Source organism: Buteo buteo, chromosome 15 (assembly GCF_964188355.1).
Source record: "Buteo buteo chromosome 15, bButBut1.hap1.1, whole genome shotgun sequence".
NCBI lineage: Eukaryota > Metazoa > Chordata > Aves > Accipitriformes > Accipitridae > Buteo > Buteo buteo.
In genome coordinates this window covers 9,517,168-9,534,175 of record NC_134185.1, presented here as the reverse complement: position 1 = coordinate 9,534,175, position 17,008 = coordinate 9,517,168, and positions in this window count along the sequence as shown.

Here is a 17,008-nt window from a genome sequence, read left to right as displayed (position 1 = left end):
TGTCAGAGCGGTGGAAAGGAGACACGATGTAGATGAGAACCACATTCTGCAGAATTAGGTTACGGAAAGATAATTACACAAACAGCCTTCATCCACATGCTGCGCAGTGCAGGCAGGATTTAAATGGTTCACGTTACGCAGGGCGAAATAAATAATCGCTGTCAGGTCACTGGTGGGCCAGGGACACGGCTTTCTGGAGGACAGTTTCCTTCAGCCGTCTCTGCACCAGGAGAGAGCTCGAGGAGCCGCGAGGGATGGATTTGCCAGCACCTGGCTGCTCCCCATGGCAGAGCTGGGAGTGGGGCTCCGGGCTGGACCCCCCGGCTTTGGCTGCGGTCTTGGGCTTCCCCTGCAGGTGAGGCGGGTCGGGGGGCAAAGATGACGCAAAACTCGGTGGGGTGGCCGACGTGCCAGATGTTTGTGCTGCTGTTTGGAGGGATCTGGACAGGCGGGAGGAATGAGCTGACGGGAACATCATGAAGTTCAACACAGGGAAATGCAAAGTCCTTCCCCCCAGGCACCAGGAAAGCAGCTTGGCAGACAAGGACCCAGTTGACCATGAGCCAGCAACGTGCCCTTGCCCCCAGGAAGGCTCACGGTGTCCTAATGGGCTCCATTAGGAAGGGCATTGCCAGCAGGTTGAAGGAGGTGATCCTTCCTCTCTACTCAGCGCTGGTGAGGACACACCTGGACTGTCTGTCCAGTTCTGGGCTCCCCAGCACGAGAGAGACATGGAGATACTGGAGAGAGTCCAGCGTAAGGGCCGCGAAGAGAATGAGGGGACCAGAACATCTCATCAGGGCTGGGAGTGTTCAGCCTGGGGAAGAGAAGGCTCAGGGGGATCTCATCAGTGTAGATAAATACCTGCAGGGAGGGTGCAAAGAGGACGGAGCCAGGTTCTTCTCAGTGGTGCCCGGTGACAGGACCAGAGGCAGTGGGCACAAAGTGAGACACGGGAGGTTCTGTCTCAACATCAGGAAACACTTCTTTATTGTGAGGGTGACCGGGCACTGTCACAGGTTGCCCAGGGAGGTTGAGGAGATATCCAGAAGCTGTCTGGACACAGTCCTGGGCAAGTGGCTCTAGGATGAGATGACCTCCAGAGGCCCCTTCCAACCTCAACCACGCAGTGATTCTGTGAGGACAGCCCATTACTGTTGGAGTAACAGCAGTGTTGGCATCTACCACCCAGGCAAAGCCAGGAGAACTCTTCACCTTGAAGGCATTATGCTCAACAGGACAAACCCTTTGTGGCTGTGTTTGCTCAGACTGGAAAATGCCAAGGGCAGAGAAGCCCAAAGCAGGGTGCAGAGGCAAGGGTGCTGGTGGGACGGCCAACGGGTGCAGAGGGCTGAAAAGGAGGGGGAGAAAGAGGACAAATAACATCCAGTTGAGGAAAGGCTGAGTTCAGGTGGCCATTTGGCTAAAGATTTGAGGAAAAGGCAACTAGCAGGCTCCTCTCTTTGGCAGAGGAGTAAACATGACCGTGACAAGAAGCTGTGAAAATGTCTTGGGTGGCAACAGCAGGAGAAAGGTCTGGTGGCCCTTCTCTAGCTTGTCACTGGTCGGTACTGCGCCATTTGCAAAGGATCGGTGGCTTTCCAGGCCCTCATGTATACTCCTGGCCCCAGGGAAGAAGACTTGCACAGGGAGCAATGGGGACAGAGAGCACTCTGAAAATTCAGATATATATTCACAAAAAAAGTTGTGTGCACTTCCACCCTCCCCTGCTTTTCTCCATGTAAACATTTATTTAGCTTTAAAAAATCACTGGCAAATGGCTGATGGTGTTGTTCTCAGGTTATAGTTGCTAAACCAGCTCCAGGCTTGGCTCATTACAAAGTAATGATGGCTTTGCATCTTCTTGTTTGCTATTCAATAATTGTCCTCTTGAGTGAAAGTGCCTATTGACCTGAACAAAATATAATTGTGTCTCCCTTCAACTTTCAATTTTTTAAAAGCATTTCTCCATTGAACTGGCTTTCTCCAATAATGATTGTATTTTTTATAGATTTCCCTGGCAACATATCAGTATGGAAATAAGCATTTGTACTAATCCTTTCCGCTTCAGTTCTAATATGCAATAGTCATTTTTACATGAACAGCCACCACCTAGCTTTCCCTTCAGTGTAAAGGTGAAAGAGCTCCTCAGCATCACGAGCGCAAATGATGTGTCTCAGGTTCTTCGTGTCACAACTTCTCAGTAGCTCCTTGCTCCCATTTCCTAAACAGGGATAAACAGCATCTCCCTTCCTCTGCAGGTGCTGGGGCATCTGCAATGGGTTGGCACCTACTTTCATTCTCATCCACGAAGACAGTTTTCAGAAGCGCTAACACTGGTAAATCCACTTAAAGACACTGAAAACTTGCAGACTAATAAATTAGCCCACTTCTTTTTCTTTGAAGGTTTGGAAAGCTCCCAGACCACAGAAAGTTTGGGAGCGTATTGCTCCTTCCCTCCTCGTGGTGCACCAGGGAGTAACTGAGGAATTCGCTTCCAGGTAGCCAGGGAAATGCCACAGCAAACTCTCAGCTAACTTCTTGATTTGATACCTTCTCCATACTGAAAGATCAGCAGGTTTATTTAAAACTGCGCAGTATAATTCTGCACAACTAACTACTGTTATCGGTGGCTTTGATCCATGATGAGAACTGCATATAGCACTTCTGAGTGTAATTTGATGTGGTAGGTTTATTACCTTAATAGGCAGGAGAAAATTTTCAAGACCACTCCATGCAAAATTAGCTGTTTTGTTACATTTAATTAATTCAGGTTCATGTGATTTTAGTGCAGCATAAACAGTTAGATGTTGAGAAATGGAGAACATAAAAATAAAATGGAAATCACTTTTTTCTCCAAACCTTTCTCCAAACTGGTTTTGCTTAAAAGACTAGAAGGAGCTTCTGCTAAGAACACCGAGTTACTAACTAAGCTAACAGCACAGCATAGGGTCAAAATATTTTTAAAAATTTGCAGTATGGTCACTTGGTGAAGGATCTTAAATATTTAGTTTAAAATTCTAGCATATGCTTGTTCCACATGAAAGGCCACTGTAAACAGTCCCAATTACTGCTAATTGATTTAAACCTCAGAACTCAGTAGGAAATCACAGATGTTAACTGCTCAGTGATGCACTAAAACTTCCTGAGTGTCTCACAAAAGATTTGGCATAATTGCAAGATATCTTTTTGAGGCCCGGGGATTATATAAATCTGTTCCAGTGAGAGCTGTTCCACAGAAAGCATTGATGTTAGGCTTGTAAGGCTGTTAAAGAAAATAACTTTATATTTGTTTCGGGACCTTCACCCTGTAGAAGACTGAAGAAAACATCTAATGTTTTTGTACTGCAAAGAAGAGAGAAACTCCCTCTTTTTTGGACTCCCATGAAGGATTTCAGAATCCTTTAAAAAGAAAGCTGACCATTTTCTTGAAAAGATGAAAAAAAGATGTGGCAGAAAGACTTGAAAAAATCCAGTTAGCAGAAAATAGGTCTCCTGAACTGATATGCAACCCTGAAGCTTAAGTTATAGGACAGAGAATACAGGGAAAATGTTCCAGAAGTCTTTGATTAAAAAAGCATAGAGGTTGTCTATGGACAATCTGGGAGCCTGAAGTTAAACAACGGACATAAGTGCATAAGCAAGATGCAATAACCACTTAAATGTAAATGAAGACAAGCTTCAGCAACTAAATTGCTTCTAGAATTAAAATGACCCTGTTCCCCTCCTCATCCATAGAAACTACCTACAGATGCTATCTGCTGGCTAATCCTCACCTTCATTTCCCTTCCTGTGGCAGTTATGATGATGTTCTCTCTAGCAGAAGTAATTTTTCTGAAAGTTAAATAAACATTTTTTTTTTAAAAAAAACCAACAGCACTAGTAATATAAATTCTTTAATATCATTAGGAATTCAGTAATGTCCCAAGCTGGCGGTGAATCTCGCAGCAAGATGAAGTGTTGCAGATCAATTACTGGCAGGTTTCCCAGCAGGTGAGGCAGGAGCGCAGCTTGTATGGTTTAAAGCTCGAGGGCACCTCTGGGATGCAGATTATTTTTTGCTGGGGATCCGGGACCTCAAGAGTTGGTGGCTCTGGCACAGCACAGACTAAGGCAATAGCTTGCTGAAGAAAGTGAGTTGGATGAAAGTGAGAATTAGAAATCAGGACAGTTGGGGTCTGCTACATGACTGCCATTTGCCATGCCTCTGCATGCTGTTTGTAAACTAAAAGCGTTATTTGTCCCCTGTGAAGCTTCCTGAAATCCCATTAGAATGTGCTGTATGTCAGGAACGTGGTGTCTGCAGTGCTGCTGCGGGTCCCAGGCATGGCTCCCAGCCCAGAAGATGACAGAGGGAGAATCCCTTTCCTAGAGAGTTCTCTTTGAGACAGTAATAGCAGTGCAAAGGGAAGGAGAACGGCCACCCTTCTGCAGCTGAGGTTACGTTTACATCAGTGCAAGTCGGTATGTCTGACAGGTATCTGTCCCTGGGTGCACTGGCCAGAAATGTATGGCCTAACGGGTAGCCCAACCACGTGAAAAATGCACTCTGGCCTCAGGTAAAGAGGGCACTGCCCGGTTACCCTGGCAGGATTAGGGGATCCTCCCTGCCCACAACTCCCCACCAGCTCATTCCAGGGCACAAAGCTGACCCTGCCTCTCCTTCCCACCCCATCCCCTCCAAAACCCAACGAGACAGTAACAAAACATCAGTCAGCGATCGTCATCCTAGACCTACAGGGTTGCAGAGGTTGGAGAGCACTTTGGGGGGCATCCGGCTCCAAGACCCCACTCAAGACTGGGCCAACGGCCACCAGGTCCCTCAGCCTGGCTGGGGAACAGCAGCACAGCCAAGGGCCATCAGCGATGTCGGTGTCCTCCTCCGGCTTGCTCCCCACCTTTTGCTGCTTCTTGGCAAGTCCGCCGGTCTTTTGGGCGTATGTTTTCTGTTGTGTCCCTCTTATATTATAGTTTTAGGTATGCGATCTGAAAGGGATCCATCGTGTGTGTTGTCTTCCTAGCCATCCTCTTAAAAATACAGATGCAAAACCAAAGATGGACAATATTTATGCTGGGAATAACAGCCCAAGAATCAGGAGTAACATACTTCCCTGTGTTGTTATGCGTACATTTCGGAAATGTTATCCTGCTGTTCATTTAATGAGATTGTACTGGGGAAAAAAGGAGAAGGATGCAGGCATGGAAAATGTGTCTAGCAAATCTTTAAATGCCTGAGTGGTGATGATAATGTGAGCATGGGTTTATTGCTCTGCCTTTTAGAAATACATTTTAAAAACTTCCAATTTTGCTAGGCATTTATTTGCATAGAGGCAGTTCTGCCCCTCCTTTCTGTAACTTTATTGCAACAGTAATAGAGATTTTGGAAATCAAATGCATTCCACTATATTTCAAGGCGCTGCCTATGCTACCGGGTGATATCTGATTTATGAAAAGAAGACACTATTTGCCCCAGCCTCTGTGTTTCTGACAGAAAAATACAGTAAATTGAGATTAATATATCCATTCCTTGTGCATGTGGGTGGATATAAGGGAGATGCAGATTTCAGTCTCATAGAGGTTTCTTCTCTCACCTTATATAAGCTTGAAACTTATTATTGGGGTTTTTTTTAATCTTTACTCCTCCAGTCTTATGCTGGATGCTGCTAATGGGACAGTACGTTTATTGGCTATTGAGTCTTCCTTGAGATTGTTCCAATTGCATCTTAGTCCTTTGAACCTGTCTATTATTCCTGCCTTCTTCAAATTAAACAGGGGATGGGAAGGGAGGAGTTAGCCTCTCCTTCTCCACTGAACTGGCTGCTGCCGTTACATTGCTTTCTTTCAGACTCCCTGCCAGTCCTAGCATCTGTTTTTTAGAAAATGACTTCTCAGTCAGTAACCTTTCACTAACTGGAGGTATTAGTCTTAGAAGGAACTCAGATCCCATTATTTTGGTAAGTTATATGTCAATTTGAGGTCAGATTCCACCACCCCCCCCCTCTTCCCCAGCCCCCACTCTCTGTATCGGAGGTATTGAGATGGTCTCTATGGAAAATCCTTGGCATTCCGGGTTTAAACTGGTGTATGAGAAGGGAAGGCTTTTGTTCTCCATCCTTGACAGCCTGCTCTGGAAGCAACAATACTTGGTGCTGACCAGCACCCTAAGAGATCACTCTTTTCTTAATTTATTTTTGGTCACCAGACAGTACTGGATATAATTTTATTAGCCATTTTGCCTTAAGTCAAACTCTGATTACCTGGTTTGAAATGTTATTGTGTAGTTTCTGAAACAGTTATTTTTATCAAATTATATTTAAGCATTGGAAGTAGAACTGAACAAGCTGCAAAGAGAATTCTATGTTGCTGAGAAGTTAAGAAGGGTGTTGATGGAAGATAATGTCCCGTAGAAAACTGGATAGACTAAAAAATAACCTTGCTACATCTGGATACTGGTTTTGTCATGGCATTAGATAGCTATTACAGAACTGTGTGCTGTCTTTCCTGCTGTGAAACAGGAGTTGAGAGAAACAAATTTTTAGCCATTTTTACATTTCATTAACAAATGGTCTTACTTGAAAATGCAGTTTTCTAGATCTTGGCAGCAGTGAGATGCCTGTAGACAGGAGCATAATTCTCCTCTCAATGATTTGTGGGGCTGGATATTAAACCTGCAAAATTCTAAATGTACCTGGCCATGTACTGTAAAATAAGAATACTGGTAATGTTACTGCTCAAAGTACCCTCTGTGAGAACCATACAACTCCATGGTCATGAGCTGACTGCAGCCTGCTGTCACGAGACTTGTTTACTGTCTTCCAGATGAGCCCAATGCTCAAGAAAAAGTAATATCTAGCTTATTTTCAAGCTGCTGTAGCTCCTTAGGCCTTGCAACAATATAGAAATATTATTCTCAACCCTGAGAACAATTTTAATCTACCCTTAAGAAACCAGAGACTGAAAGTAATCATGTAAACCTTATTATACACCTTTCCTTCTTCCAAACGACTTGTGAGGGGTACCGTTATTGCAGGCAGGGAGTGAGTACCGGGGCGTTCACGTCCCCCGGTGCGTGGCCACGGGGGGGCCAGCGCCGTGCCCCGGGCGCTGCTGCCTGCTGCTGGGGGGGACATGGCATGCGAGGAGCACACCCACGGATGCGGCTCTTCTGGAGACGTTTCTAATATTAGATTTGTGTTATTAATCTCTGCTCTCCCCGGAGCCAGGAAAAAGCCTACTGAAAGAAGCCGATGAGGAAAGTAAGGCAAAATGTAAAGAACTCACTCGTGTTTGTTGTTAAAGGATGTTGTGAAATATTTGCTGCGCAGCTTAGATCATCTCTGGCAGAGAGAGGAGAATTGCCCTGGCATGGGCGTTAATGCAGCATTTATGTCTCTGTTTTGCTCTTAAAATGAGCCAATTGGGGTCACAGAGAAATATATGTGATTCTGAGGCATTGTGCTAACTGAATTTCTCCCTAAATGCATACAAGCATAATGGAATATATCCCTCAAGCAAACTTGCATCATCCAGTGATGAAAAGGCCAAGGAAAGTTCAGATAACATGCTACCAGTCCAAAAGCAGAAAGGCCACTGAAAGCAGGAATGGTGTTTACCTAAAACATCATAATTAAACAGTAAAAGTTCTGTTTTAGGCTCGGGTGACTGCAGCGGGTTCCCTTGTTGCCACCGGCCCTGCCTCAGCAGGCTGCCACACACGTACCAGCAAGCGTGCAAAGAAACCGTGGTGGAGACCTGCAGGACCTCAACCTGAGCTGTGTGGTTCAGAGCTTCCAGCCTGGGGGCCACAGCGCGAGGATGCCGAGGACATCACGGCTCGCGTTTCTGCCCAGGCTGCCAAGTCCCTGCTGCTGCTGCCGGTACAGACAGACAGGGCTGCATGCAGTGCTGATACTGCATAACGTACGTCAGAGGTCTTGGTTGTTTCAGTGCTAATATATCAGAAACCTCTTTAAGATTTGACTAAGCCTTGGTTGGTGTTGATATAGTTAGACCGGAGTCAACGGACAACGCCCTGTCTACGGAGTTCAGACAGGAGTGAATTAACCTTACTGGGACCCTGAAGGGACTTGCTTGGACCTTGGGTCCAAGGCTGTGGTTGCATGGCATGGTAAGGCTGGCTGCAGGGCTCCTGGTACTGGACCCAAAGCGATGCAGTGGGTTGGCATGGCACGAACTCACCCTGCAGTTTCAGATCTGCTCCAGAAAAGTTGGATGGGCTAACTTTGTACCGAGAAGCTTTACACAAGATCAGGTTTCAGCTGTCCTCTGCAGCCAGTGCTCCTGATTGCATAAAGCTGGAATAAATTCCCCACTGGTCATGGAGATTATTCAACAGAAATATGACCATCTGCCTGTGCCTGCTCTGGATCATACTTGTACTGCTGAGTAACCTGATAGCACATTGATAAGCACTAGTGACCACAGGACCGTGGTCTCAGAGGTATGAGCCTGAGATTAAAAAACATCTTGAAATGGTGAGGTTTCTCCCTTAGCAGTAGCTCTACTACCTATTGTTTCAGATATCCACTTGCAAAAGGGCAGGGGGTGGGGGTGAGCATTAAAAACTAAAGGGTAGGAGTCAACCCAGCTTTCTGCTGCATGATTATCTTGTATATTTGTGAGAAAATTATGCCTTGTGCCTTCCTCTCTTCTCCCTGATACAGAGCTGTATCATTAAGACTCTCCTAATAAAGTCCATTTGGGTCCTCTGCGCAATTTCCTATGCATTTAACAAAGGAATAAATTCAATCAAGCGTCCATCGGTTAGCTGACCAACATCAATTGCAAGCGAAAGAAAGCAACAGTGTTCTGCCCAAAAGCAACCACGGATTTTAATCCATCGTTGAAAGTGCAGTATTTTACAGTGTTCTCTTATCTGTCCTCTACCAAAGGTGTCTTTAACAAGAGCCATACGGACACTTGTCACAGCCCTGCTGTCTGTTACCTACCTCTAATTCTCACAGAGCACTGAAATTTATAATGCTACATTAAGCTTGATTCATTACCACTCTCCTCAGTTCACTCACGACAGTCCTGTTTGTGTCAACAAAACTTCATGAAAAGCATTGCCTGCTACCTCGAGGGGGACCGGTAGCTGTGTTCCTTGTACCACGGCCCTGTTTTTCTAAAGATTTTATCTACAGCTATTTCAGCTTTCTTTCTTCTCCTTTATGCTGATTCAAGTTTAAAATTGTAATAAGAACTTTTCGGTAGCTTTTTCTGTTAGGGTTGTTGCTAGGACAGAAATAAAATATTCGTGGGTCTTTTTCTAATGAATATTCCAAGTTTGCAAATCTTTATGACGTGCTGTACCTAATGCCAAGGGGAGGAAAAGGAAGACCAGGCGATGTGATGCTGCAAAGCTCAGTCTTAATTTAGCCGGCCAAGCAAGGGACAGGCTCTGCCAGAAACAGCAACAGCTCTTCACGCCCTCAGACCCCCCCATCAACGGAGACCTGCCCCTCTCGTCTCTCCAGCGGGTCGGTGATGCTCGCTCCAGCCGGTCCCAGCAGCGAGCTTTGGGCAGTGGCTTGGCTCCAGCGCTTGATGGTGCCAGCTCGGATGGCGCGCGGCGTCGGACATCCGTGTGACGGTGCTGCCCTTGTCACCAGCCCGGAGGGTTGTCACAGCCGTGTCCCTCTGGCCGTGAGGACACCCCGCTACACCTCTGCGAGGGTTTCAGGTATGATGTCCCGTCAGACCGTGCCATGGTTTGCATTGCCTGTCGGCTGTGGCTCACCACGCTCGGCCCGTTAGTGCCATGCCCAGCTCTTGGCCAGGTGAGGCCATGATGCTCCCGTGTCACCTAAAATTGTGGAGGTGAGCTTCCTGCAGTTAAGCTTTGCATCTTTCGGGACTCTGGGCCTAAATCTTTCCTTTGTGATTAAATACAGAACTGATGAAACATACACATATATATCTATATCTATATATATAAAATAAATAAATATATATATGTGTGTGTGTGTTATTATTGGCTTTTGTATTACAGTAGAACAGACCAGAAGACTGACTAGTAACAAGTAAATAACTCCTTTTTTACTCTCTCTGACACATTGCCATTTCGTTTAATTCCCGTTCACATTTCCCTGGTCCTAGTTGCAGGGCTCCCTTCTGCTTGACGGGATGAGTGCACGGGTCTCACAGTTTTTGGGGCAGGGACCCCTACCCCAGCTACCAGCCTGGGCAGACTTTGCCTCAGTTGTCCAGACGGAGGCCAGGGCACGACTGGGTCCTCATGGAGATGTCCCTGGCACCCACCAAAAGTCCTTCTAAACTCAGAAACTTGTGATGGCCAGTGCTGCGAGTCCCATCATAAGACTGTTTGTCTGTTGGCCTAAAAGCGAAAGCACGTGAAATGTGTTTGTGGGAAAAATTTAAAAGGAGAAACAACTGAGAAAGAGCTTCAGAAAAAAATCCCTTTTCTCTAGTGTGTTTGAGGAGCAGCTGGCTGCAAATCATGATTGTCCTCTGTTTAGGAACAATAAATTAAAGCAGAGTGAAATAAAGGGGGTGATATTCCCAAAGACCTAGGTGATAATTTATACTGGCTTGTAATCACTGTAATTAAATGTATATTAGAAATCTATAACTACAATATGAAGCTGATTTAAAATGACAGTTACTTTCCTGCATCATGTACCTCATTCTAATGATGACTTGTATTTGTCAAAGTTGAGCTAACAATGTTTGTATTAAAATGTACTCACGTGCTTGCTGCACAAACCTGTCAGATTTGGTAATGGCATCCTTTTCAAGAATATCTCCACACATTAAAAAGACACCGGGGCTTCTGAGGAAAATACTGAGCAAATTCATTTATTACATTGTAAAAATCTCTGGGTACAGGATTGTCCACAGCAGAAGCAGATAAAGAAATCCAAATTCTAGCTCTCCCTGTGTGCTTGCAATGTTAAAGAGCAACTTTCTGAGTTTCAGAGCAACGCTGATCACGTTCCCTTTAAGAAGTTGCTGCCTCTCACATGGCACACTCCTCAAAATTTTGTTACATAGCAAAGCCTTGTTTCCCTTAATGAGTTTCCTAATTAACTGCAGAGTACTGTATTGAATTAAAACCTACAATCTCTTAGAACTAAGGACCCCAAACCAGAGATCTGGGAGCCCGGATCCCCAAGAGCAGCAGCAGTCCCTGGAAGTGCAGCAGTAGCATTTCTTGCTCGTGAAAACGAGTCTTAAATCTTCCAATAAATGGTTGCCATCAGCAGCTGTTCAATGGTTAATTATGTCTCACTGTAGATTTCTCCCGTTTGTGTGTGTGCCTGAGCGCATGCTTTCCTCCTCGCTTTGGGAATACCTGGAGAAGGTCTGGGAGGACAGCGAGGTCGGTAACGCTGCCTTCCCGATGCCCTGTGTCTCACCTGCATGTGTCCCCTGGCATCTGCCTAGTTAGGATATGGAGGAGAAGTGGGGAAGTTACACTGTGAACACCCCGAGAGCCAAATTAACCCTCCTACCTCAAATATCTCAAAATGTATCGCCAAATTCATGTGTGTTATAACAGCTGATTGCAGCTGCTAAGGAGCCTAGGCCGTCCCTTATTCTCTCTTTTGTGATGTGCTCTAAATTGTCTTTTTTTGCCTGAAAATAGAAGATGTATTTCAAATGTGAATTTGGAATGCGCATACTTTTTGGACTTGCAATTTTAATTGCTCAGAATGTGATACTATGCTGCGTGATGGGAAAAGAATGGGCTGTCTTATGTAAGTCTGAATTTTTTGCAATGCTTGGATCGGAAGGAATGTGCTGGGATAAAAAGTGCTTAAGCGTTAGTGGGAAATACAGGCCAGTTTAGTGCTCTGAGGAAAAAAGCTAAGTAAGAATAATGTGGTGCACTTCTGGAGACCTTCCAGCAACTGGCAGAAAGAGAACTGAATCAGTATTTTAGCTGTGAAAATGAAGAAGGTTTCTAATCATTAATGCCCAAATCCTGCTCAAGTGCTTTGCTTAATAACAACTGTGTTAAAACTTAAAACACATCTAAATGGATTGCTGAAATGTTTGACTCAAATGAAATAAGAGGAGAGCAAAAGTCAGGCAGGGCTTGAGTCTCATTTCTGAAATTTTGGCCTTAATGGAAAGTTTTATAGGTCTGAGACATTTAGAACACAAACATCCAAACAAAATCTTTTTGCAGAGGCTTAGCCATGGCTAACAGCCAAACTCCCACCTAGCTGCTCACTTCACTCACTCCGGTGGGCTGGAGGAAGAAAATAGAAAAAAAACATGCACAAGAGAGCTCGTGGGTTGAGATAAAGATGGGAGATTGCCTACCAATTACTGTTTTGGGCAAAACAGACTTGACTGGGGGAAAATTAGTTTTAATTTATTGCCAATTAAAATAGAGTAGGGAGAAACAAAATGACAAACATTAAACCAGCACCTTTCCTCCCCTCCTTTCCCATGCTCAACTTCACTGCTTCACTCCCCATCCTCTACCTCCCGAGCAGTGCGGGGGGTGAGGACTGGGGGCTTGTGGTCTGTCCATAATCACTCCTCTCTGCCGCTCCTTCCTCCGGCTGGAAATTTGTGTGCCTAGCACGGGGCAGCCCCTGGCCATTTCTCCCAGGGGCCACCCCAGCAGCCCCTCAACAGCTTGACACCTGCACCCAATGTAATGCCTTTGCAGTGAAAGAGCAATTTTTCTGCTTTATTGAACTGAGACCAAGGCCAGAAGTCACTGCTGGTTTTGGTCCCTCATCTCATGCTGGACGGCCAACCAGAAAATTAGTGGGAACCCTTGGAAAATGAAAGGCTCGCTGTGCTTGGTTAGAGAAGATCAGAAAAACCAGCAAATTTCTGATGTCTTGCTTCCTGACAGAGGAAAACAATTAGTAACGAAAGACATACAAAGATGCCAGTGGATATGGAAGAAATGTAAACATGAACATAAGCAAGCCAGCAAGGGCAAGGGTGAATGTGCAGTGCAGTTAGCAAATGGGAATTTCATGTGAGAAATGGGACAAAGAACTTTTGTGATTGCTTTATTTCAACTAGCCTGTATACGCCACCACAAAGCGCTGGCATTTCTGAATAGCATTTTGCCAGATAGTTGCATATTGCAAGTACTAAGTATATTTACCCCAATTACATAATTATGTACCATTATACAAGTTAAATAACTGCATTAGAATTGACAAAATTCTATAAATGAGCTCTCTTTCTAATGTAATGCTGTCAGAGTAACCTAAACACCCACTGAAATAGGCACATATGGGAGTATTTTCCTTCATGTATCCATATGCCTCTATATTTAAATCACTACTAATTATGTATATGTATGTAATTTCTTTATTGCTGTGAACAAACAGGAAGAGCTCTGTTCATTTTTCAGGAAAAAAAAAAAAAGAAAAAAGCCATCAGAGTGAAGTGTTTATAGTATTTTCATACAGATGAATAAATAAAACATTAGTAAGCATCTGTCAAGATTTATATTTGATGTTTCTCATTTAAATTTGTAATTTTAAAAGATGAAGATTGCTAGAGGTGCTATGGTACAGGTATGACCTAATGCTCTTTTCACTCTTTCCGCCATTTCAGTGCAAATGACGACTGTACTGAGGGCACACAGCCCTTCTCCCTCTCTCTTTGGGGAGAAGTTTTAATAAAATCTGGCTAAATCTGGGGATGGATGAGGAGTGGGGGCAGGGAGAGAACCGCTTTCCTTCCCTTTCCTAAGACTTGTTTGTGAAACAAATCTGTGCCCTGGCTCTTCGGGAGAGGGTCTAAGACCATGTCCAGACGGGGGGTCTGTTCCAGTTCTCCAGTTTCTGCCCTCCTGCAGCAGAAGGGGAGCAAAACCTGTGGCCCCCGCGGCGAAGCAGGGAACGGGATGCCCTCGGCTCCTGCCGGGGAAGGAGGAAGAGTAGTACCCAGGCAGGCACACGGTGCAATGGGAAATGCAGCACACGACTTCCAGGGAAGACGGAGAGGTCAGGACTGTCCCTCGGAGGTGCCCGGCCCGTGTCGCGGAGGGCAGGGCAAGCGTTTCAGGTCACAGGTGTCCTGTCTGAATGAGGAATTTGGGATTTGACCCAGAGCGATGAGCCTGACACAGATCCAGTCTGCAGAACACCGAAACAGTCTTTATTGCAGTCACTTCAAAGCGGTTTAACAGTGAAAGCGAGCTTGGAAAAAGTGAAACAGGAAGGGAAAGGGAAAAGATGAGGGGAGGGCTGTGCCTTCTGCACTTGTTGGGTTTGATCAGAGGAGCTGCAGCGAGTGCTCACCAAGAAGGCAGAAAGCAGGGTGCAGCAAGCCTTCCCCACTGACACTGAAATTAAACAAGCAGGCAAGACGGGTAACACAGCCTTTGAGCTAACAAGAGGTACCTTTCACCCCATTACATGTCTAAAGACTAAGCTGCTAAAAATATACATTTCCACGTCTGCAAAATTCAAGGCAAAATCAATTCCAATATCACTTCAGTGAGGGTCATTATTAATGTGGACATTAATATTTTTTTAAGCTTTAACAGTCAAACCATAAACTAAAATGTCCTTAATTTCTTCTCAAATAGCTTGCATGCAGTAACGTGTACTACTAATTAAATTCTCCATGTAAAGACTGTTGGTTTTTTTCTCAACACCTTGGTGTGACAGCAGAACTACAGGTCTTAAGAGCTGTGTAGACAGTTTGCTACAGCCTCTTCTGTTTACCTCAGTGGACAGGGTTTTTCTGAAAGCTGGAAGCAGAAATGAAAGAATGATGAGATCAGCTGGAGAGTCTGCGAGCAAGTGGGACAGCCAAAGGCGACACGAACACAGCACAGGAGCAAGGCGATTTCCTCACTTTCATTTTCATCAGAAGATGCCAGAAAGAAGCTTGCCCAGTCTTTTTCCTTATGAAAAGAAGAACTGACTCACTGTTAGAGATTCAAGATGGCAAGAGAAGATGTGCTTGTCAAACTGTTAAATTTGACATACGCTTTCTGTCCATTTTCTAGACTGTACTAATCCAAGCTTTAAGAGTCTTCCTAGCAAGTTGATAGAGACTGTAATGTTACACCCCAGGGGACTAGCAAATGCCAAATACCTATTCATTTAAAAAGAAAACCCAAGCAAAAAAACCCAATAGTAATGGCTTTGGAAATTATGGACCGGTAATTCTTTCTTTAGGAAATGATAAAAAACGTTTTAAACAATAAGAAATGTCAGGGACTGCTCACATGTCACTCTTTAAACAAAAATTTTCATATGTACAATAGGAGAGTGCCAGCTCTCAAAGAAGGAGGACTTTCAAAAGGCCTGAGACAGAGCCACATACCAAGCGAGGCACATAGAAGAGCGGTGCACAGTCGTGCATGCCTCTGCCAGCCAATTTCCCTTTAAACACAGAAGTAGTGGAATGAGTTTGTGGGGAGTGCAGGATAGGGAGGACGATGCTGCCCTGCCATCCTTCCTTTCCGTGCGAGGCCATACCCACAGATCAGCACTTTTCCTCCTTTACACATTGCTCCCAGAGAATGATAAGCACAAACACCAGCAGGGCAAATGCATCAGCATTTCTGCATGTGGAAAGATGAAGGCATCTCTGAGGAGCCATTCAAAGTCTGAACAAGTGCTGAGCCAGCACCTTGATCCGGATACCTTACTCTCTCCTTGATACTAACTGCAGAAACTGTCTGAGTTACCTTTAATAAATGGGTCTTAAGAACTTTTTATATGGCAGAAAAAATTTAATAGATGATATCTTGACTGTTTCAAGAAAATACAATGGACTATCTTTTTTTAAATGCTATGTGTCCTGCATTTACTTTCACATATATGATCAAAGTACCGTAAATAAAGACACTTCTAATAGCGGATCAAAGGAAGAACAGAGTAACTCTGCTTCACAACCATTTATTATCTGCATAATTAAATCAAGGCTGTAGATAGAAGTTTGTTGAAAAAGACATCTTTTGGGGATGTGCAATTAGAAAGGAATGTGAAATAACCTAAGTACAATTCTGTTTCTTGTTTAGGAGATGGCTGATTAAATCTTGCTCTAAAAATCTTGCTTTTCCTAGGTCAGTCTGATGACTTTGACTAAATGTATTTCAAACTTTTTAAGGTCATTGTGGAAGAAACCAACAGAAAAGTTAAAGCTTAGGTTGTGTTTGCCAATGTCCGCAACATGAGCTGTTCTGTTTGCCACCATCACCTCTGTACTTCTTACCTATACTCCCACCTATATATATCTACTATTGCAATAATGCGAGAGAGAGGAAACCGGTTTCAATAAAACCGTCTCTATTATAACACATATACAACACTCCCCCCAAAAAAGAGAAAAACAAAAGATCCCCCTTAAACACCTGGAAAATCTTAAGAACTTTCCACATTTAAAATTACTCTGCTTGGAGAATTGCATGATAACAGCCAAATTTCACTTATCAGGCAGTATTTAGTCACCTTCTGTTTTGAAGAGTGGTTCATGTTGATGCATGCTATCAAATCATTGCCATGCTTTAATGCCATTAGTGCATGTGAGGTCTCACGGCTAAAGGACACTTACTTTAGCTTCTGCAACATCTAGGCATGGCTCATAAGGGAGAGTGATTTACTTAATCTTTGTGAAGAGCATCAAGATGCCTGGATAGCGCTGGTGGGGAGGAGAGGAGAGAAGGGCAAGGGAGCCTTTGCTGGTGGAGCAGCTCCTAGAAGTGTTTCCCCCCATCACAAAATTCTCATTCTCTGCCCGAAGCAGATGCAGTCAATTCAAAGCAGATTAGATGAGTAATCTTTGCAGTTTTATTAAAATGGAACATCCCCCAATTATGTGAAAAACACATTTCTCATAAATCTCTAAGATTCCTTGGGTTTTATGAGATCAGTCTCAACACACGTTTCATTTTTAAGACCTAATACATGAGGTAGCTTTGGGAAAAAAACTGTTCTAAAAATCAAAGTATGTTTACTGTATGCTATGGAATTTTCTTCTCCTGCAGTGGCATATTACACCAGTGGGTTGGTTAATTCTTTAGATT